Source organism: Gavialis gangeticus, unplaced genomic scaffold, assembly GCF_001723915.1.
Source record: "Gavialis gangeticus isolate Ggan-Ray unplaced genomic scaffold, GavGan_comp1, whole genome shotgun sequence".
Lineage (NCBI taxonomy): Eukaryota > Metazoa > Chordata > Crocodylia > Gavialidae > Gavialis > Gavialis gangeticus.
In genome coordinates, this window is record NW_017729029.1 from 16,872,184 (window position 1) to 16,896,939 (window position 24,756).

Here is a 24,756-nt window from a genome sequence, read left to right on the forward strand (position 1 = left end):
GTCTGCGGGGGTCCCAGTACGGGGGTGACCTGGTCCCTGCTCAGAAAAATGGAGGCAAAGAAATTGTTAAATAGGTTTGCTTTACTGTCTGGTGCAATGACCAGATTTCTTATCGTGTCCTGCAGAGGCCCCATGTTACCCAGTACCTTCTTTTTACCCCCTATGTATTTAAGAAAGGATTTCTTGTTGTCCTTGATCCAGGAAGCTAGTCCCAGTTCCATCTCTGCCTTGGCCTTCCTGACCACCTCCCTGCAGCCCCGAGCAACCGAGGTATAGTCCTCCCTGGTGATGGCCCCTCCCTTCCATTGGGTGTACGCTTCCTTTTTAGCTAGGAGATGTTCCCGTATGCTTTTGGTGAGCCATGGGACTTTTGCGCCCTCCTGCCTCCTTTGATCCATGTTGGGATTACCTCCCTTTGGGCTTGGAGGATCGTCTCCTTAAGGAACGACCACTCTTCTTGGACACCCAATTCCTCTCCCCTCTGGGACCTCAGTGCCTCCCCGACTATTTTCCTTACCTCATTGATGTTGGCCCTCCTGAAGTCCAGGGCTGCTACCTTTCTGCAGGCCTTTGCCACCTTACGCTGGATGGTGAATTCCAGCAGGCGATGATCGCTGTCGCCCAGGTGGTTGAGCACCCGCAGCCCCCTCACCAGGTCATCGCCCATGGCCAGGACCGGGTCCAACAAGGCATCTCCCCTGGTGGGGCCGTGCACCTCTTGGGTTAGGTGGAGGTCCTGTATCTCGGCTAGGAACCTATGTGAGCGGTCAGACCTGACTGACTGCTCTTCCCAGCAGATATCTGGAAAGTTCAGGTCACCCATGATGGCCATGTCCTTTGACCTAACTACCTCCGTGAGCTGACTTAAGAATTCCTGGTCTAGCTCTTCCCCTTGGTTGGGTGGTCTGTAGTAGACCCCCACCGTTAAGTCCCTTTCCCCTTGACTGCCTTATATTGTAACCCAGAGCACTTCAGTGTGCCCGTCCTCTAACCCCATGCTACTCGTTGAGGATGTGTATTTCTCCTTGACGTAGAGCGCCGCACCCCCACCTTTCCTCCCTGTCCTGTCCCTCCTGTACAGCCTATAGCTCTTGATATTCACCACACAGTTGTGCTTTGGGTTCCACCCCTGTGGGACCCAATGCACTGATGGGAATTGGGTGATGCTAAATCAAAATGACAAGAGTCCAGGAGTAGGATTAACTCCCAGGAACTTTTGAGCTCTACTTGTGACTCTACCACTGACTTGCTGTAGAGTTTTGAGAAAGCCACCTAACCTCTTTCTGTACCTCAGTTTCTCTATCTGTAAAATGGGAACAATGATACTTACCCATGCAGCAGTCCCTACACACCAAATCTTAATGAAAACTGAGGTGCATCAGTTGTTGGTCCAGTGCTGCCATCTAGTGGTTTCTTGTTGAAATTCTCACCTGTTACAAGAATGGCTATAAAGTTATTACACTACTAGGTGCATGTCCCTCCAAGATGATGAGGCAAAAACCAAATAAGGAAACAAACTTGTTTATTTTGGATAAAAAATGCAGCCTGTCCTCTGTTCACCTCAAAGCACTGCACCACTGCCATCACAATATACACTCTATATATTATGATGGCAGTGGTGCAGTGCTTTGAGGTGAAGAGAGGACAGGCTATACATACATACATATGTATAAAAACAAAGGGATTGCTTTTTCTGTATGTGTGTGTGAGAATTATGTAGAAAAGATGCTGGATTTTAGCATGTGAGAACTGAGAGACAGAAATTCATACCCATCTCTGCAGTCAAATTCTGCAAATGATTCCCCTCTTCCGAAAGGGCCAAGCTGGATCCCTAGAAAAAAGCCCTGAACTTGACAGCATTTGAAACTGTCAAATCTAGATTGAAGTGCTGCTGCCTGTTGAGCCCTTGTCTGCAGAGATGTACTGAATGGGTAAATGTGAGCCACTACCCCAACGTGTCTTGCCTCATTCAGTGGGCACTACAGAAGGTTCCACTTTCCCCTGCCTGGCTCAGAGTATCCTCTTTGCAACTCCCTTTTTTGAGCTGCTCCCTAGAATCTCCTGTCCTGCAGGGCTTCTGGGCACTGTAAATACCTTGCCCCACCATAGATGTAGCAACTATGCAGGTGTGTTTGCATATGCATATGATGAACCAGATCCTCAGCTGGTATCACTCCATTAGGGTCAATGAAGCTATGCTGATTTATCCAATTTGAGTCTGGAACAGGTAGAATTTCCCTCTTTTCTTTACAGTCCCTGTGGGTGTGGGTGTGTGCATGCATGGCAAGCATGTTCATAATGTATCCATGTATAAAGAATAATCTGTATCTAGTTTTATTTTTTCTAAAGCTTTAGTCTGAAACTCTCTGTCTCTCCTGTTACTTTTCCCTTGTCTATTCTACCAGGCAGTTTTCCCCCTTTGCTATATGTTGCACTGTCTCTCCCTCCATCTTTGTTAGCATGTTGGCCATAGATTCATAGATTGTAAGTCAGGAAGGAACCTCAGAAGATCATTGGATCCAGCCCCCCTGCACCAAGCAGGAAAGATAATTGGGGGTCAAGTGACCCCACCATTGCACTGCTGGTTCATATTCATACTACAGTCTATTATTACCCCCAGGTCCCTTTCATTTGTGGTGCTGGTCAGTTTGGTGCTGCCAAGCCTGTAGGTGTGTTGGGGGTTGCTTATCCTGAGGTGGAGCACTTTACATTTCTTGACACTGGACTTCATCAGATTCTGATCTGTCCAACTTGCTAGCCTGTCTAGGTCCACCTGTATCTGTTGCCTTTTGTTGCTGGTAAGTGTTGTAGGGCTTCAGCCCCTTCTTAGTAGGTGCCTTGCCCCCTAGCAACATCAGGCTGAGACCGGGTTCTGGTGCCACCTAGATGGTTCAGGTGCTGCTTCTACTCACTTGCCATGTCTTTGATGTTGCTTGATGGGGAGGCAGTTCCCTGTAGGTGGCCCCAAAGCAAAGGGGTCTCGACCCCTTTATGGGGCTCCAACCTCCCCTTTACCCATCCCTTACCACATCCATGGCTTGGGCAAAAGCTGCTCACCACAGGTCTTCCCCTGGATGATCTTGCCTCATCCATGCTGCCTGCCACACAATCGGCCAGGTCTTCTTGGCTGGCAATCTTTTCTGTGCGAGTCCCTCGTCTTCAGGCCAGCTTTCAGGCAACTATACCTGCCCCAGCTGGGGCTAACTGTAACTAAGGAGAACTTAACTGAAAGTGTCTGTTGTCTGCCGACGGGTCCCTGGGATTCTGTCTCCCAGGACCCACTTGGTCACTTGGGGGGTGACAGGGGATGGGTGGGGACTTGTCCATCCCTTCCCTCATAGTTGGCATGGGGACAGGCAGCTGCCCTATGCCCAGCCTCTGTCAGTTGTCCCATCATGACCTCCCTGGGGCCCGGCTGACCTGTAGTTGACTTTTCCTGATCCCACCAGCTGGTGGTGCTTGTCGCTCCTATGGAGGGCTTCATAGCCTCCTGTGCCTTCCTTCCTGCCATGCTGTCGGAGAGTGCTGGCAGTTCCCTGCTGCTATTCCCCGCTGCAGTACCTGGGCTCCCTAATGTGGCTGCGACTGCTCCCAGGCGTTCCTCCATTCCTGAGACTTGAGCTCTTTGTTTCATCTGCCAGAGTCCTCCAGCAGATGCTCAGCTCCTTAGCCCTGCACTCGGGGCTGGTGCTCCCCAGCTCCGCAGTCACTGTCTCCCAGCCGGTGTTCTGCTCTCCTCTGCCCTGCTGGTCATCTGTATTCCCAGCTGCTTTTTGAGCAGCCTGTGCCTCTCTGGAGCCACACCCTGGAGCTCGCCAATTCGCAAACTCAGGCAGCTCCAGAACTGCTGAGCCTGCATCAGCGTTTCTTCCCAGCTGCCATTCATCTTGACCCCTGCGGTAAGTATTGGGGTCCGTTGGGCGGGGGTTTGGGATGTGCTAGAGGGGCTTTTGCTTCCCCTCACACCTATCTTCAAGCATGACCATGCTTACCCATAACTTGGTGTCATCCATGAACTTGGCCAGTGAGCTTTTCACCCCCACATCCAAATCATTAATAAAAATGTTGAAAAGTACTGGACTAAGCACCAACCCCTGCAGGACACCACTGCCCACTTCTTGCCAGGATGACACAGATCCATTCACTATGACTCTCTGGGTTCTAACCTGCAGCCAGTTTCTCACCCACCTGACTGTCCACAATCCTCCAATTTTCTCATGAGGACATTGTGGGATACTAGATCAAAGGCCTTTTGGAAGTCAAGGTATACAATATCAACCTGCTTTCTCATGTCCAGGTGGTGAGTTAGCTAGTCATAGAAGGAGATGAGGTTGGTAAGGCAAGACCTGCCTGCGATGAAGCCATGCTGGCTGTCATTCAGAATCTTACCTTCTGCAAGTTTATCACAGATAGACTCCTTGATGAACTTGTCTAGGATTTTCCCTAGGATGGAAGTTAGGCTGATTGGCCTATAGTTACCTGGGTCCTTCCTGCCGCCCTTCTTGTGGATGGGCACAACATTGGCCTTCTTCCAGTCCTCAGGGACTTCTCCATAGTGCCATGAGTTGTGGAAGAGTTTCATCAGGGGTTCTGCAGTGATTTTGGCCAGCTCCTTCAGCACTCTCAGATGAAGATCGTTCTGTCTTGCTGACTTGTATACTATGTTTTAAATTACTATCTTCTTCTCCCCTGTTTTCTGTTCTCCTTCTTTTGCTTTCTCTCTCCCTTTTCTTACATCCTCTTGGTTAACCTTTCCTTTTTCTTTCTTTATGCTACCTTCTTCATTCTTTTACTCCTAATTGCCAGCCATTTTCTATGGTAATATCTCTCTTTACCTTTTCTTTCATTCTGTCCATTTCTCACCCCTTCCCTCTTTTTCATACTCCATCCTGTGTCTCTAACCTCTCCACCATCATTTCTCCTTGGCATCACTCACCATTTACTCTGTTCTGGCATTTGCCCCAATCATTGCACTATTTCTGACCTCTCCCCCCATCTACTGATCAACTGTATATTTTAATGTGCCCAGCGTACTGATGTCAGCAGCAGCAAATCTGTAACTGGTCAACTGCGTCTTTCCCTGGTATACTGGAGGGCTGCTTTTTGAGAACCTTTGGAACTCTCTGGCCACAGTGTAGAAAGGGACTGGATCTAGACTTCCTCAGAGGTCGGGGTACTTTTTTCCAGTCCTCTGTTTATTTTTAAGGTCTTAGCTTAAGGTCTCCCAAGGGAGACTGCTTAATTTTTCCATAAACTAAAATGATTTCTTTCTGCATATTTTTTTTCTGTGGGAAACTGTTCAATAAAGAAAACCCATTTTTCCTACTTACTGTGAGCTCCTGTTTGTCATTTTTATAAATCAGTGTTTATTGGTTTAATTATTGTAAATGCAGAGCCCAATAAAGGTGACTGCAATTGCAATATCTGATAATGAATTTTATAACAAACTTGCTGAGCCTGAAAGCCACCAGCAGGAAAGACATTATGTCAGGTTAATGACAGAGAGAGGAGAAATCATCTCTGCTAATCTTTCCTTTTAAACATGAAGAATCTCTCTGCAGCCTGTACTGCTCATACAGCCATTCTGCATTACAGATTCCCTGTAGTGGAGTCTTTACACTGCTTGAGCCTTAAAGTGGGAAGAAAGGACACTCTAAGAATGCCCCTTGGATTCCCCAATTCTACACTTGTCCTTGCTATATGGGGCAGATTGCATGTGTATTGGAGAATGCACTGCATTCTGCTGTCTCTATTCTCTGCTTTCTAGGGCTCTTATGGGGCAATGAGAAGCAAAGGGCAAGTTAAAGCAGCTACAGGGTGACTTTATTTTACTCAAGAAGAATATTTTATTCTCTTTAGAGCCTTTCATTAAGAGCTGGCAGGCTTGTGAGGTGGGGGGCAGAGGTGAGTAGAAGAAGGCTTCTGCCTCTGCACTGAGTGATCTGGACATGGAAACACTGACCAATGGCAAAATACGGGACCTTGTCTCTTGCCCCCTCTTTATGCTTTCTGCTTCTCTTCATTGACTTAGTTCCACTGGGGTACAATTAAACTAGTATGAATTGCACTTGAACTGGGTTAGCGTAATCCGGTGAAAATAGATAGATTTAGAAATCAATGGAATGACTCAAGTATGAGGTTTTATTAGAGATACTCAGTGACCGACAAGCTGTATTATCTTGGGCCTTCTCCTTTTGCCAGTCTTGCCACATTAACATGAAAGCCGTCTCCCTGCAGCTTCTGTCCTCTAGAGCAACCCACGTGTCTCCTGGCTTCCTGTGTGGAAGTTAATGCATTCTTGTAGATGGACAGACAAACACTGGGATGACCCATTCCTAATTACCCTGTAGCTCTGTGCTGTGTTTTCAGTTCTGTCTGGATTTGCCCATAAGAAAACCCTCCAATATTTTTTGACACATAAAAGGAGGATGTTCTTGTGAGTTAAGACATTGGACTAGCACTTGAGAAAGCTGTGGTTAAATTATTTGCCACAGACTTCCTGTGTGACCCTAAGTGTGTCACTGAAACATTCTGTGCTTGAGTTCTCCAGGTGAACAATGGATATAATATACTCCTCTTTTCTTCCAACCTTTGTTTATCTGTTTAGATGGTGAGCTCTTAGGCACAGGGTTTGCCTCTTACTGTGACTGAGGTCTCCAGGTACTACTGTCACACTTCTAAATACTATGGATAGGGAGCCCACAGAGTCGGTATGATTCACTTGGCATTGCCTTGATGATTGGTTGAAGGACAATCCTATACAGAAAGGGAGACCCCAAGACCTCAAGCCTTAGGATGCCTATACATGAGCAGCAAGGCTGTTCTGATGCGCTGTAATTACAGCATGTTGGAGCAGGCTCGATTAATCGACTGCTGGAGCATGGTAATTAAGCTGCAACTGCTCTAATTAAAATCCCCCCTCCCAGCAACTCCCAGAGCACACGTATAAATGCCCTTAGTGTTTCATCAATCCGCTCTATCCAAAGTCCAATAGATCAGTCGTCTGGAGTGTCTTCTAAAGAGCTGGAAAGTGGGAGCAAGATACTTCTTAAAATCCTCTCTCCTTCCTCCACAGAACTTTGGGCCCTTGAGCCTGCACTCTTCTCCCATCCTTTGGAAATGAGTGAGCCAATGTTCTCACTGAACCTGTGCAGTGCTAGGGCTAATGGCTTGTTCAGTGTAATTGCACTGCTGGGAGATGGTGTCATTGCTTTTTGAATGTTTCCCCAGTGCCGGTCTCCTGATTTTTGTGAAGCAAACCTTTCAAGGTATGGTATGGAGTATTTGGTGGGGAAATTGATATTGTTTTGAATGGCACCGGAGTTGCAATTTTTGGAGGAGATTTATTTGGCTGTATTAGAGGCATATTTACTCAGTATGGAGTATAATGGTAATTACTGAAAGTGATAAGTGCATTGATGGCCCATCAGCAGCGTTGTCTCATACACTTCAGTGCCACTGATGGAACAGCTCACATTAACATTTGACAGGAAAGAGAATGCTTTAAAGAAACTCAAATTGTTCTAGACTCATCATGTGAAAGGTGAAGTCATTTAGCAGGGAACATAGCCCTGGGTATATGAAACTGCAGCTTCCTGACCTGCTTTTATATTAATTAAGCACACTGAGTTGTTACTATTGACACCAGCTTGGCAGCCCTGAGACTGATCACTTCAGTGTTCTCAGAGAGCAGGTGTAATATGTGTGGTAGTAGTGCGGCTTCTCCGCACAGCCTTCTTAATAGGCCCTCTGGCATCAGCTGTGCGGTGAAATCCCAGTCAGTCCCAGGTTTTGGCATAGATTGGAGTATGGTGGAGAGTGAACTGGCCAGGCCTGCTGTGGAGAAGATGGAGGTTCTGGCAGTAGGCTGTGGGGAAGTAGCCAGAAGATGTAGTGGGAATGATGTCTCATTTCAAGTGACTTGGGAATGTGCCCGCCATTTACAGCTCTCATTCACAACTGGGGTTACTTTTGGTTCTTGGGGCTATTTAGCAATTGGCAGCAGAACTGAGCCTGGTGTTTTTCATAAGCCAGTGTATTGGGACCATTTCCTTCCAGGACATGCCTTGCCACTATGATCCATGTCTTCATTGCCTTAGGGTTAGCCTCTGGCAATGACTTTCTCACCCTTACATAACCCAGGGACTGAAACTAGTGCAGAAAGTGGCTCTTTTATTAAAGGATATATCTCACTGACAGTACATGACACCAATTATCTGGAATCTCTACAGGCTTCCTGTTCATGGAGTTTATGTAGGTGTGGCTGGGGTCCTGTCTAATTTGAATGATTTTCCTGTCCCAGGTTGCAATCAGCAGAGCTGCCTGACCTGGATACAAAGGAGAAGATGTTGCTAGGAGACTGTTCTCTATGAGGAGGCCTCAGCTAGAGAACTTCCTCTGCTCCCTTGATCCTTTTGTTAACCTTGAGGACACGTTGCAGGGCTCATCTTTTCATGCAGAATATGGAGAGGGACAGGAAAGACAGGTGTAATAAGGCTTGGTGTTTCATAAAAACATTAGATCGTCAGTCTAATCTCTTGTAAATCACAGGCTGGCAAATTTCATTTAGTTACTCCAGCTCAATAGCCTGTGCTTGATTGAAGCACACTTTCCAGAAAAGCAGCAAGTTCTGATATGAAGGCTTGGGGCACTTCCCTTGGTAGCTTCTGTTACCCCTAACAGAGATGTGCGTGGTTGGTGGACAATAAAAAGCACCCATCAACTTTTAAACTAAAATGTTATTAGTTGATACCCATTCAGTCCATCACATACATATAACTGTGAATGGGAAGCAATGCATGTACACTGATGCCAGTTATCAAGCCTTCAGTGGGGAGTCCAGCATAGCATTGGTCTCTTCTTCTTTGGTGTGTGGGTCCTTTCTTGTGGATTGCTGGCTACACCAAAGACTTTAATTCATTCCTTTTTATGTAAGCTGTGAATTGACTGTAACAGAGGGGTTTTGTTTTGTTTTTAATGTGGGCAAGATGGCTCCTGTGTTTTGGCCACTTTTTAGCTCATGGCAAGCTGGGGTCTGTATTTGGGGGAAATGTGTAAAAACCCTCTGGCCTCATTGGCCAAGGGAAGCAGAGGATTCTTCATGCTGATTGGCTGGGAGAGGAACTGGAGTGTGGAGCTCCCTGGCTGGAAAAGGCCAGGGTGATGTCAGGCAAAGGGATGTAAGGGGAGCTAGACTAGCTGGGGGAGAGAGAAGCTGCCAGTGCTTGCTGGAGGGTGAAGTCTTTTCCAATGGAAAAGGAGTTGCAGATAGCAAAAAGGGAAGCTCAGGCAGAGGAGAGAGAGAGGAAGAGAATTCTCCTAGTGTCTGGAAGAATCACTCTCCTCCTTTTCTTCCCCTTTTTATTTTTTGAGGTTTTAAGGGATTAATATTGGGATAAAAAGTATCGGTTCCTTAGGTTTGCTGGCCAGGATTTAGGCCTAGCAGTTTGAGCAGCGTTGGAACCTGTGAGTTTCTAATCCTGCCAGTTTCTGGCTAGGGTTGAGGTTTGCAACTTTCTGCTCCCAGTGCAGCTGTGACCCAAATCACCTGCAGCTTAGGGCCAGCGGGTAGGTTTGGTCTTTCCCCTTACTTCTTTTGATAGTCCTTTGTTTTAGTCAGCTGTGTGGCTGGGCTGGCTGTAGCCATTAATTAACTTGGTTCCTTTGGAGTTTTTCTGCAGTTTTTGTTTCAGTGGCCCATATAATCCTGCCCAGAAGGGTGGGGTGTGTGCATGCTGACTGGAGCTGCAGTCACTCCCACACACGCATACAATCTTTCTGTGGGAGCAAAGATTGCCATGCTGCTATCTCTCCATGTGCAGAGAGGCCCCTTGCACTGCCAAAGGACCCATGCTCTCTAGTAGCTTCCCCTGGCACAGTGCAACCTATAGACTATGTCGCATACTTAGTAGTGTTTTATATTGCATTTGGTGTTTTCTTCTGTTTTTTTGTAATAAATCTGTTTTTGGTTACAGTGCTTGTAAGGAGGGGGTGTTGTTTATGCGGGACACCCTAGTAATTCATTTAGTGTTCCCAGTTTTCTGGGTGGCTCGAGCCAAGGGAGAATATATTTAGTACCCCAGAATTGAACCTGGCCCTTGTTGCTACTGGCTGGTGCCCGGCAGAAGGGGGTTACATGATTATATGGAAGTGGACTGACCAGGCAAAATGCCTACTCCAGCATTCACTTTTTTCCATGGATTGTTGCTGCCTCCAAGTTTGGGTTCAAATGGTTGAACCAGGACAGACCAGTCATTCTGAGAGTGGGGAGCAGAGGTAACCTGTCCACATTTATGCAGTTCTTCTTTGGTCATACAGTGGTGTCTAAGGCTGAGACCATCAGTTTGTTCCAATGGTAAACCACCTCACTCTTATCTGTGGGTGCTTGGGAAACTGTTTGATCTGACTTTATTAGTTAGTTGCTGGCCTGAGGGAAGTGCCTGGGTGATAGGACTGCTTCTCTTAAAAGTCCATCAGTGCTGCCCAGAGTGTTTTGAGCAATGCTCTTTCCTTTATGTTTTGAATCTAAGTAAGTAAATATGCATCGAGATCATGCAGGAATGAGAACAGCAACTTGTAGATTTGTCAAGTGCCTTGCTTTAGAGTGGTATTTCTAGCCCCCAATGGTAGTGAGCTCATGGAGGAGTTCAGTCACTCTGCAGTGATGGGCTTGGAGTGATGACACACTTATCTTGCTGGACTGCAACTGTGCAAATTCTTTTCGTGCTTATTCTAGTAAATATGTTTCAGTTAATCCAATTTGTTCTCAAATCCTGTAGTGTCAAACGGCAGCTGCCAACGAAACATTAAACTGACGAAAACCCAACCAATCCACCTAATGGTGATTTAAAGCAGAATGTTTTCTAAGAGGCCAGCATTCAGTTCTTACAGCGGTGTGAACACCTGTGCACTGTAGAGGGAAAGCAATTCCTTTACCCTTCTAAGTGTTACATAGGAGGTATGTTTTGTAAGCGGCAGCAAATAACTCAGGAGGGAGGGATTAAATATTTTTTTGCAATCTCTTTCCTCTGCTTTTCTCCACATTATAGAAGAGAAGTATGTCCTTGGTAGTCCTTTATTGTCTGTCTTTTGAACTGCAGATTTCTGCTGGTGAATGGTCCATATCATACCCTCCTACCTGAACTTCTTGAGCTTTGAGGCTGTTTGAAATCAAAACCTGGGTCTGGTCCAGAAATCTGTCCTGATCCTTGCAGTAGACCAAACCAATCCCCCAAACAGGCAACCTCTCCAGGTCTTTGGAGGAGTTCTGATTTGGACTCAGATGGCCTATATATGTGTAATTTGCTGCACCAAAGCCCCAAAGCTGAGCACTCTTCATTTTGAAGTTCAGATCTGAATCCAAACCCTGTGGTTCAGGCCAAACGCTGTCTTATCTGAGAAACAAAGAAAGTCCTGTGAGAATACTGCAAAAAAGCAGCATGATGGTCCAAATTCTGTACTGCTTTATGCCCTGTATAATCTCATTGACTCTAACAGGATCATTCAAATTTTAAATCAGTGCAGGGCTCAGCTCTGTGGTGAAGAAAGACCAAAAAGAGTAAAGTCAAAGTAGTGGTCAGAGCAGCCTTAATACAGCCATCACCCAGCAATGCTGCATGTGCAAGGTTACAGAAACTACTATCAAATATGGGATTATAAATATTACAGATGTACAAGAGGCCAGATGTAGGTAAGTAAACTAGGAGCCTGAACAGGATTTAGGGAGAGTTTAGGCAGCTAAATGGCAAAATATGAGCCTGAATCCCCTCCATTTCAGCAGCTACAGAATCCTGAAGTGTCTAAATTCATTCGGTACCTCCATGTTAGATTCCAACGGTCTCTAGATGCTTAAATTTAGGCTTCTTCCTGTGTGTGGAGGTGTGCAGCCTGCTCCTGCTTCATTGTAATCCAGTATGCAGCTGGGCTGGTGCCCAGTTCCTCCAGCATGCTTGCAGCATACCCACATTGCGTCAGCAACATGGACCTGAGTACAAAGCACAGCAGCTAAGGCAACTTTCACTCAAAAATACAACAGGAGAAGGAGCTAGGACCTTGTGTGAAATAGCTTAGTGGTTAGAGCAGCCATCTAGGAAGTGGAAGACCTGAGTTCTAGGCCATGCCTCAGCCCAAGGGGATTCTAACCACAGTTTCCACCTACTGCAAGGAGAGTGCTGTAACCCCTTTGCATTAGTGTAGTCCAGGTGGGGGTATTTTCTACGTGTCCTGTTGAAGCTGGGTTCCAGTCTCTACTCCCAGGGTAATTTCTGGGTTTTATCTCATGACTGGGTAATGTAGAACTCACAGTTTTGGGTGAAGAGACCAGAGCTTAGGCCTGTATCCTCCTAGGCAGTGCTCTAACCATTGAGATAAACTGCAGAATCATGCTCTGTCTTGTTTGCTTACTCTGGTCCCATGCAGAGGGCACAGACCCAATGTCTTCTGCTTCCTGGATCTTCTATGACTGGGCTCTTGTGTAGAAGATGGTCACCACTGCTACTGATGCACATATGCTTAGAAGGATACTTGGTTCTCTGATTTGAGGGGAAAAAAGACACCTATTGTTCAGCTGATTGTTCAGCCTCACTCCGGAGAGGGGCAGGAGCTCAGACCTACCCCTTATTCAGTGTTTCCTGAAGTCCACCTGTAGGTGGCCCCTGTTCAGCACTCAGGCTCTCCAAATAATCCCTCAGAGGTTCCAGACTCCCCATTGACTACATAATCCCATTTCTTTGAATCTCTTTTCTGGTGCCAGGAATTTTAGGTGTGATGCTTAAATTAGAGGTGCCTTTATTAGAGGGCAGGCTGGATTTAGTCCGAGGTTATAATTTAAGGGGGATGCTCAGACTGAGACTGAGAAACTGGGCTTTTGTGCATCTCAATCTCAGGCTCCTTTTTTCATATGGAGAAAATGAGGCAGAGATTAAATGCCTTGTCCGAGGAAACAGTAGTCAGTGTCAGAGCTGGAACACAGGAGTCTCAGGCTTTGCCAATTTTATTGTCAGATACCTGCCAGGAACATGGCAGATCATTGTACTGTTGCCAGGGGGGTTAATGTTATGCCATTAGCCTTGTGTAACCTCATCCTTTACTGATACAGTTGCTGTATTAAAGAAATAACTTTTTTCATGCCACAACTCTCTGAGGAGGAGCAAACTATAGACAACATGATAGAGTTCTCCCATATCCTTCCTGCTTATGGCAGACTGAGATCACTCAAGCTGCCAGAAGTTGACTAAATTTTTTATTCTTCCTATCACTTACAGTCAAGAATGCATAAAAAGCAGCTCATGCAAAAACAACCTGTTATTATTATCATCAAACCCTTCAAAATCCCAGGAAAGTTTAGCAAGGTCTAGATGAAGAAGTCACGTCCCCATACCAGGCACCAAAATGTCACATTGCATTGGTCGATTCCTGCAGAAGTTGTCGAGCAAGTGGCACCACGAATCATTTTTCATTCTGTTTGTGTACTCGGATTCTTTAGATGATGTGCTTTCTTCTCTTCTGATTTACAAAACAGACCACATGCTGTTCTCTCTGTCTCCACCATCTGAACATCTCTGGTCTAACTAGCATAGTTTGAAGGTTGTGAACTGTGTAGCTTGCCCCTCTGGCACTGTTCCATATGTGCACATTCATCTGGTTACTAGGGAAGGTCTCTGCTTTTGTTGTTATGATTTGTAGGGTCTCATTATAAGCAGACTAATGAGGAGTTGGGTGAATTCTTACTCGCATTCCTAAAATATGGTTTTAATGTATAATATATGTTGAGGGGTAAATGTCTGTTTTTATTTTAATGTTGGGAGAGTGCACTGTTGAATTTTAAGTGCATGATTATAAAAACAATAAATATATCATATGAATGACATGCCTAATGAATAAACTGAGCACAAAAGAGCTGACATCTCCACTCAGTCTGCAGGTGCAGTCCACAAATGCTGAATGGAGATTTTTTTCTCTCAAACATATTAGTGACAAGTAATAAAATTAATATGCAGATGGATCCAGATTCTAATCCTGTTTACCCAATGTGAACCCAGAGTAGATCTCTTACATTTGGTGTCACTCCAGATTCTAATGACTGAGTGAAATCAGTATCTGGCCTCTTATGTGTAACAAAGTAGGATTGGTGTAAATAGTCATCTGGCTAATTTATTTAAGGTAGTATCCTATATCTTCCTCTTCTTTTTTTTTCCTCCCTCTCTTTCTCTCAGGTTGTGAAGCCCTGATTTTCCTATGGGAAAGCAAGAGTTCTCAGATTTAGCAATGATATATTAGCAGGTGTTACTATTTAAATGGTGGTCAGGAACTGATGCAATGAGTCCATTATTCATCCCAGTTATTTTTGTGAGTTGTGAAAATCTTCAGCATTGTCAAATAATGTTTAATAGAGCCATGAACATTCACTCAGGTTGGCATAAGTTCAGCAGCCCTGACTAGATGTTACTGGTACAGATGTAACCTCTGTTTCCCATTTTGGAGCTCCCCAGACAGCTCCATGTGATCTCCTTCCTCAGTTCCCAGGTTCTCCTTATTTATAAGTAATATCTCCGGTAGGGAGAAAGACAGTGGCATTGTGGCCATCCTCCCTTTCTGGTACATTCTGGAGTCTCCAGTGTCTTCAGGGATGGACAGCTGCATGCTCCAGATCTTGCCTTTGAAAGCACCAGGCAGAGACACTGCTTGTTACCAAGTATCTGGTGGCTTCAGGAAAAAGCCTGACAAACCCACTATGGTCAGTGGGCCAGGGAAACGCTCCTGCTCACATACAGCCATTTTTCTGTTGTCATTAGGACTGATAGTGCACTACAAGGCCTAGTACTCTTGGTTAACAACTGAATTAGATTGTGGAATAGGACTCTGAGCCTGAGGTTCAGAGATGTGAGGGCTGCAGTGAGAAGAGATTTTCTTCTCAAGCTGCCCAAGGGAAGAGGGTCGGAGCCATTGCCTCATACTCTTGAAGAAAGCCAGAAAAGACAGAGCAGCAACATGCTGGTAGTTCCTGTATAACCTGGAAGAGTGGCCCACTAGTCCAAAGGAAAGGGGTCAGGTAAAGTCCCCACAAGACAGTAGCAGATAGAGGTCTTTGGGACATGGGAAACTGGTTTATAAAATTGAGGACTCCGGAGTCATACAAATGAGCATTGTCCCCAGCAAACTAACCCTGCAGGCCTCACAGTGTGACTGTGTGACTTAGATGACCTGCATGAATCAAACTTTGCCATGTGTGTGCAGCCATAAATTTTGGGTCTGTTTCCCCCTGTGACAGTGTCACATTAGCTAGAAGGCACTTTATTTTAAAGTCTCTCTTTGCAGGTGCTAATAACTTGAAAGAAACAATTACCTTCTGGGGTGGTATTTCTTCAGCCTTTTCTCAGCCCCTTGGGGAATTTGTTAGGAACATGTAGTACAGTTTTATTTGGCTATTTTTGAGTTATCCCAGCATGGGGAAATGGCGTTTCTCACAGCTTGATGTTTTTCTGATGCCTTTTTTTGCTTTTAGATCTGAAAAAAAAAACAAACCCAAAAATCTCTTTTAAAAACTTCAGACTTGCCCTTAGTGTAATTCAGAGGAGACTAGTGCTTCTGCTTATGCATCTCTGGGAAAAGAGGCCTCATGCTATTAATATGTCTGGAGAAATTGGATTTAGAAATATCAAAGTCCCAAGTCTTTAAAGAACTTCACACTGTGCTTGTTCACAATTCCTTCCTAGCTTTTTAAATAAGCGATGCAGCGCTTAAGGGCCTGAATATATACATATGAGTAGAGTGCGCGCGCGTTATTTGGCCCTGATTCAGCAACATACATAAGTACTTGACTTTACATTGGAGTAGTCCCATTGACTCTAATGTGTTTAAAGGTTTAGGTGCATGCTTAAATGCCTAGCTAACCTGAGGTCTTAAACAATTATTCTTTTCTTGTTAAAGGATAGATTCTGACATCCTCATTCTATTTGCATGACACTTTATGCAGTATGCTGGCAGATTGACTGAAGGCCTGCATTTAAGTAATGGGTAAAGTGTATGTACAGCAGCCATCTCTTGTAGTCTTGTCCCAAGCAACCTCGTGCTGAATTTGATAAGAACTGTGACTACCTAGGAATTCTAGATTGAATGGCTTGCAAAACATAGTTGGATACTTTGGGATGAAAGATGCTGGAACAATGTGAGATGTTATCACAGGATATTCTCAAATGAGCCAGAAATCTTCTTTTGGAAAATTGTTATTGATTTTTTTTTTCCTTTAATCATTCCAAATTCAGCCTAACAGGTTTCCATAATGAAATGGACTACTTTGCATTTCACAGCATGGAAGAAACAACACCACCACAAATAAAACAAATCTTCTTCTCAACGCTGTGTTTGTTAGATAGATCTCCTGGGGTTAGTTCCATCTGTGTCTCTCCTTTGGCTTTAGCAGAAGGACTTCCCACTGCAGCTGGGTGCTTTACTTCCATAGACTTCTGAGCTATTACACAAGAAAGATGATGAGAACTAAGGATAGCTTAGGTTTCTATGGCAAAGTGTATAGAGAAGCCACTCTCATTATCTTTCCTACTTGATCTGTAGAAATTGCTTTTGTCAATTTTAATTTCAGCTGAGCTGAGCAAGATAAACAAAGGGAGGTACAGGAGAAGCAGATGGTTTGTCACAGTGCAGGGCAAGTAGGAAGTGTGTGCAGCTTTTTATAGCACATAATGGCCTTTCCCATTTATTTATCGGTGCCTCACCGTATTCACCCTGAAATAAACAGGGTTTGTGCAATATTTTTTTAAATAAAAGAAATGGCTTCATAGGTGTATGGAGTATTCGGTACTTGGGAGTTCCAGCAAGGAACAGAAGTGTCAATGCAAAAGCTTTCTCATGACAAGGAATCAGAAATGCTTCTGGGATATTAGGTCAGATGTTCCAAAAGACCTGTAATCCTCTTTAAGCTCATGGAGCAGACTTTTCTTCTTGAATCTTCAGAGCCAGTTGTGATTCTGGTATTCTCTTTCCCTTTCACATGTGCAACCTCCACTAACACAAGTGAAAACTTTTTGTTTCATTGTAGTTTTTGTCAACTGGTGTCAGCCATAAACTTCTACTGCCTGCCAGAGGTCTGTCAGGCTCTTGGAAGAGTATTGAGCTGAAGTATCAGGGAAATGAAATCAATCTCAGGGCTCTGATCCTGCAATGAGCTCCAGGCCAGCAGACCCCTGTATGCATATTATCATTATCTGTGTAACATTCAATAGCATAGCAGTGGAATTTTTTTCCTTAAGCTATGCTTAAAGACTTTGTGAAACCACTGTTTTCCAAGGATGAGCTCTTTCACTATTGAGCCACCATGCTGAAATTCCCACATGGCACTGCAGTTGCTGCAGGCCTAGTGGCCCCACATATCCTTATCTTAGTTGAATACATGTCCCTTGTTGATGAATGTGTACATCCATGTTGATGAATGTGCACAGACCCCAGCATGAGCATATGTGCTCCTTTCTGAAACTGGAGGCTACTGAGTGGAACCTAAAGATCATTCATTCCCCTGCCACCTTTCTCCTTTCCTCCCCTTTGTAATGTAAAGTGAGTCTGTTGAGTTTGTGGTGTATCCTGAAGAATCTTCTTGTTCCCCTTTCAAAAAAGCAAACAGATTGTTTGACAGCCCCACTCAGCAATGCTGAGGCTTGTTCTGACTGTTTGTCTGTCACCTGGCAGGGGCTTGAATGCACTAATTCCATTTACTAGAACTAAACTGGCCATAGCTTCCATACCATACATTGCTGACCAAAGCATGTTCCTTCCCTTGTTCCTTTTTCATGCAGCATCAGTCAGAATAGGTAGAGTTCTGAGCACTTGGGCTCATTACTTTTACCTGAGTAAGGCTGCATGTTCAGTATACAAATGGCTTGGGGAACAGTTGTTGCAATAGAAAGTGTATTGGATGCTTTTACTTGCTCTCACCAAAGGTTGTCACATTTGGAGTTTTGTTCACAGAAATGTTCATGGAAGAACGAAGTGATGTGAATCCCTGTGCACATGTGGTTCTCATTCCTATTTGTGCTATAGAAGTGCCATCTTGAAATGTGTGGTTGAGAATTAAAGTAGTAGGCAACCATTGATCCTCTGGATCATGGTGTATGCATAAGAGGTCTAATCAGGTGCCTGATGAATCTGCTTGTCCCGAGTCCTGCATTGATCACACCGAGACCTTTAACACGTATGACAAGGCAAGCGTATGGAAGAGTGGAGGCTGCTTAAGACTTAACACCCTCCCTTTAGACTAGGGGTGGGCAAAATGTGGCCTGGTGGCCGGATGCGGCCCGCCAGGCCATTCTATCTGGCCTGCAGGGCCCCTAAAAAATTTAGAAAATTAATATTAATCTGCCCTGGGCTGCCTGTCATGCAGTCCTTAATGGCTTGCCGAAACTCATTAAGCGGCCCTCTGCTCCAAATAATTGCTCGCCCCTGCTTTAAACCTTTGAGACAGAGTCCAAAGACCAGACCTAGTCCAGATGTTCAGTGTCTCAGTGGTTGTAGCTTCTGCCAGAGAGCAACAGATAAGAACTGCTAATCACAAATCCTACTATGCGGCTTGGTATGTGTTGCTAATACTGATTTGAATATAGTTGAATAGTGTAGGAACAGATCACAGGCTGAGCAGTGCCCTATAAACTGTTCTTTGAGTAATTTAAAATAATGAACAAATGTGCAAAGATTGACTCATTTGTGCTTAATTAACGATCAGAAAAAGGGGCTAAATGTGTCCAATAAATTATTTGCTGCAAACATTCTGCTTGCCTATAACAGCACTGTCCATCGTAGTTCAGATTTGTGGTATTCCCATAAACAACACATGTTCTGGTGTATGAACTGTAATTACCAGATCATTTAAAATAGAATGGTGGCTCTGATTTATTTTATATTTTTAGTGGTAAGATATTGCTTTTCTGATCAGTAGTCACTTTTATTTCTGTGCATAAAAAACTCTCTGAATCTGGGAGAGGAGAGAATGGGTGGGACACAAAGTAGCTGTGCTGCTGGCCTTAGATAGGAGAAAGTCAAAGAAAGTAAAGATGCAGCCAGAACAACAGACTTGTAAGAAAACAGTTCAAAGAGGCCTGTTTGAGTACTAATCCCAGGGGGAAAACAGCATGCATTAAAGAAGAAAGTCCCGGTGGCATTTGTATGTATTTCAAGATAGCTATTTATTATTTATTTCATGTTATTTTTTGTTTACAGAAGGCTGAGCAGCAGCATAGCTTGAATCCATTTAGATAAAGCAGGGGGTTTTAGTTCAGGGTGTGCTGGCCTGAGGTGAAAATGTGAGCTGACAGGAATTTCAAGGGAAATAGGAGGCACAGGGAACACATTCCTTCTTTGATACCAGTGTGCAATCTGTTAGTTAAGGCAGGTGCCATACAAAGGGAAGCCTAAATTCCAAGCCTGCCTGGCAATGGCCTGGAGATTAAGATGGAAGCTGGCTAAAGCTTTTGTTTGTTTGTGGAGGCATGCAGAATTTCAACTAGCTTCATTTCCATTATTCAGTTCCTGAAATGTGATCTCTAATCACACCTCTAGGTTGAATAGGCTTTCCACTGGATGGCTTCAGAAGAAAAACATTAACCCACCTGCCATTAGGAGCTCCAGGCATGCTTTCTGCTATTGCTAATATAGTTTGCATCATCCCATCACATCAGAAAACCCAGCACTGTGGCACCACAAGGTTAAATACTGATTTGTATAAACATTTTGAGGCATGGGAAAAAAAAGTGAGCTTTTCATAGCTTGGGTGACTAAATAGATACAGAATGGGCAGTGGAAATGGGCTTCCCCGCCAGCAGTCTCTACGGTGACCCAAGGGGTGTAAGGGGAGGGCAGCTTTGGCCTCCCTGCTGATGAGACTGCTAATTAATGTAAACTGTGAGTACAAAGTTGTGTTTTAATCTCTGTCAGGAAACGGTTGAGTCCCATCCTCTCCTTTCCATGTAGCACATCAAACAGCTCTCCCAGATGGACTTCTCTGGAACATTACCTCCCTTTTGACTTTCCCTTGGAACAAAATACTCAGTTACATTTTGTTTTAAATGCACTATTATTGATATTTAATAGCTGTTAGGTATCTCAACGTAGAAGCCCCGTGGTCCCACCGTGTTTAGCACTGTGGGTTCACGTAAGAAAAAGTCCCTGCCCCAAGCCATGGAGTTCACATAAGAAAAAGTCTCTGCCCCAAGCCATGGAGCCCTGCCTGAGGACCTTCCAGTGGTGACAGGAGGCAGGTAAAAGACAGCATGTCTCCAAAATGTTTGCTGTTTTACCCTGGGGTCACTGAACTGTAAGAAGTTGAGAATCATGGTTCTAAGGTTGCGACTATCAGTTTACTTTACATCAGAAGAAATACAGCAATGTAGTTTCATTTAGGGAAGATAGAAATGCCTGGGTTGTGTTAAGAATGAAGCTGAACTGTCTTCATGGCAAATGTGCCATTGGGCAGTCAGAAGAATGCATTAAAGGAGCTAACTGAAAGAATCTCTCCATCAAACAGCATTTCAACAGCAAAGTCTTAAGAGATTTAATAGAGTGTATGCAAAGATCAACCAAGCACAGAAAAAGATGGAAGAACCTTGGCTGGACCCTAAGCAAAGTTTGACAGTGGGAGAAGAATCCACATCCTTTTTCCAGGTCAGCCAGGGTGTGGTTCTGTAGATGTGGAATGGGTTTTAGCTCACTGCATGCAATAGGCATTTCTAACCTCCCACAGCTATTGCTGTGTTCTTTTCCCCTAACTTATCAATGCTTATGCATCCTGAAGTCTCCAGGATCATAGTCTTAGATGATTCTGATTCCCTTGGCTGTCATTTCTGAAGCTTTGAGGATCTCATAATTGCTATAAATTGAACTTGCTCCTAGCACTAATGTTTTCTGGCATAGGACTTTTCTTATTATTACTGTTATATCTTATTCTTTGGCCAGGGTCTGCAAACACAAACCCTGCCTCTCATTGCAGTCTGGGTTGTGATACTCAGCTCTGTCCACCATATCATTGTCTTATCCCTTGGAGCTGTCTATGTAACTCAGTCACTGTACAGTATCCACTGTATCTGGTCTTTGCAGTTCACTGCTCTGAAGTTTTTAGTTGGACAAATGGCAGTGGCAATGGCATGTCTTGTCACTAGGAAGACTGGTGCCCATATCATTATGGCATGCTTTGCTGCTTTGTAACACACAACAGTTTGAAACAGGTCTTGCTTGAAAGGCATTTCTTAAGTCATGTATGATCCATTCTCTCTCTGAATGCCTTTTCCAGCCTCTCTGCTGTAGCTAGTACACAATTTTGTAGGTATGGTGCCCAGGAAAGTATGAAATTGCCTGGTTCAGGATAGGAAATGTATTATTTATAGCCTGCCTAATAAGAAAACAGGTCCATGAGGTTCCCAGGGTCAGTAAAAGGGGTGACCCTGGAGAACAGATACAGTGGTTTCTGTTTCAAGTATAAAAGTAGAGCTGATTGCTAAATACAGGGTAAATACTCAGTGGGCAAAAATTGTCACAGCTCCTCTGACTTCCACTGAGCAATGGCAACTTACACCAGCTGAAGGTCTGATCCTCTGAAATCCCCCAGCTTAGGCAGACTGGCCAGTAGGGTACAAGCTGTTGGGATTAGTGGTTCTGCTGGCCTGAGGTGAGATGAAATGAGAGTCAGAGAGGCTCCAGGATAGTTGGGCACATGGGAGGGCTTTACAGCTGACCTGCCAGACCCTGTCCATTTTTCAGAAATTCAGCTTCTGTCAGAGGCGTGCTCTTCGATTCTCTGCAGCCTTTGCTAATGGGCAAGAATTTGTCCTGCATACCAGTGACAAAAGTTTGCAACATTAGCAGTAATGCCATGCAACCCAGGAGCACATCTTTGAACAAGATTATTACTCATTTTACCAACCACAGCTATCCATTATAGTTAAATAAAACACTGCAATCCCCCATCTGATTCAGACTGGGGAGTGATGAATCTTGTGGCCCAGCTGAATTTGTATTCATTCTGAACCTCATATCAGAAGGTGTATTGTTATCAGCAGAGACTGAAATACTTGTGATTGATCACATAGGTAGCCAAGATCATCTGCTGCATCTTTCCACGAGGGGAAAGGACATCAATATTTGGATGTTACCAGGCATCTCAGTCTCTATTCACTGTCCTCATCTTCAGGATGCTGTTGCTGGAATTCTTGCTGGACCAGAATGGTACATTGACTGAACAGCTGAGTGAGCCACCCTTTCTACATGAGACACCCTTTCTGTACCACAACTGGAAGCAGGTGTCTTCCCTAGATTATGCACCTTCACTGAATGGTGTAGGTTTATGATTGTGAGCCCTGTGTTTGGGAAGGATCAAACGTATGATTTTTTCTTGACACATTGACATGTGAGGAGCATATGGATTCCTAGTACATTTTGTTCCTGATGATGCTGGGTAAGGTGATATCCACCCAACAACGGGTCTGGAATCCATGGTGCGGAAGGTGCTCTTGTTGAGGAGTCTAGGCAAAGAGGTATGCTATAGAGGATGATCTTGTTTCTGAAGCTTCTATGCAATTTTACTGGTGTTGTGGGGTGGGGGTGGAGGGGAGAAGTAAACCCGTCTTTACTTCTCCATTTCATCCTTACCTGTATATCAGGAAGAATGAGGCCAAAAGTTAAATCCTGATCTAGTCTCCAGATTATGTTTCAGGGAAGTTTTGCAAGGTGCTGTGAGGAAGCTTGTAACACCATCAACCCTAGGGGTCCCGAAGCCTTGGGATACTGATAGATAACTGTCCCTGCCAGCCTGCAGTTACCCACACAAATAGGGACTAACTATTGCACCACCCATTTTGCCTGTATGGTCCAGTCAGCTCTGGCATCAGCCAGTGTCAGTACCTGAGCTGTACAGGCCCTATGAGTAGCTGGAAGAGTTCTGTCTCCAGTATTGCCCATCTGGCCACTTTCAGAGATACTGCATTCAATTTTACATGATGCAAAATAAATCCTAACAGACTATTAATCACTGGCTTGAAAAAATATCTACCTCACGTTCAGTCATCATAAGCTATGCCAGCTCTTTTCCCCTGCTCTATGTCTGACATTATGTAGTCATTTGAAGAAGCTATAATTACAGCAATTGTTAGGCATTTTTCTAGCCCTTTTCCTCCACTCTCTCATAGGTAATGTTATGTGACAAATTATTTTCCCCTGACATTTCACATATCTCTGGATGCCTAAGCACACCAATAATCAGGTGTTGTCATCAAATGGGCATATCAGCTGTGCCCCAAGCAGCACAGAAATATTGAGTGTGTGTCTTCTGTGGGTGAGCATGACCCACACCGAGAAGGGGTGGGACACAGTAGGAATTCCAAAGTGCCTATGCCGCACTCTTTCATTATGGATGTATGGAAACTGGAATCTTCTCCTAATTGATGGCTCTGAGAGATATGTGGACACTGTTTGAAACATGGGATGCTATTGGGACACCATTAAATGAACAGCAAGTATAATATGGCCAAAGCCCAAAAATGACCAGCTTTGAATCTTGATGGAAATGAGTTGAGACCTGGGCCCAGATTCTTACTTTTGGGCAGAACTTCAGCTGGTGTAAATGTCTCTATTGACTTCAGTGAAGCCATGACTGTTTGCATCATCTGAGAATATGCCCTTGAAATTCATAGCTGGCTCTCAGCAGTATTGTAGGTGGAAACAAGTTCCTAAAAATGATCTTTCCAGGCTGTTGGCATGGTCAATATCTGGATGTGAATTCCATGGCTCAGAACCATTTCCAGTAATTAGCAAAAGAAGGTTTTGGAACTGTCTGATTTCTGCTAACACCAGATATCTAATGTCTGCTGACAGAGGGACAATGTTATGGTCATTTGTGACTACAGGGTCAACAGCAGACCATGCCACATGCTAGAATGAAAGTATTTTTGGGAGATAGACAAGGAAATGTACAGTAAATAGTTCAGCTAGTTTCACAATTAGATGACAATGGCCCATTTCCAGAGATGTAACCATTGCTGCTCTAGCTGATATGCAGAATTCACTAACCTTGTCTTATCCATGTAACAGTTTGGACTAGAGCAATTGCCCTAGTGCATTTCTTTGAATCACTGAACAAATTCCCAGTCCTTCCCAGGTTTCTGCATTATGCCTTTGAGGTTCCTTCCAATCCTATGATTCTAGGATTGTCAGGGCAAGCTGGCCCTGGTAGCTCAGCTGGCCCTGGTAGCTCATTGCTGAATTTCTCCAACCTATTTTCTGTAGGCAAGATAAGGCTTAGAAATTATTTCATGACCATCCGAGACATTGCGGAGAAGATCCCTAAGCTCCTCCAGCCCACAGCCCACTATCCCATGCTCCTCATCCATTTGGGCACCATTGACAAAGCTTGGAGTGCTCCTAGCCAGGTCATGAGGTGCTACAGGGATTTGGGTGTGGGGCTAAAAGGTCTGGGGGCACAGGTAGTATTTTCTTCGATCCTCCCAGTCTCGGGCTATGGGCTGAGGAGGGAGAGGAGGATCCAGGTAGTCAACCAAAGACTGTGGCGCTGGTGTCATTGGGAAGGCTTTGGCTGCCATGACCACAGTCCACTCTTTGGAGAGAGAGGCAGCAAGCTGTTGGGAAGGGACGGCTTCCACCTCTCTCCATTGGGGATGGAGCTGGCTGACCTGTTCCACCGGGCTTCAAACTAAGCCTGCCAGCTTAGTTTGGGGGGACTACTGCCACTGCTGGCCCACTGAGTGGCCC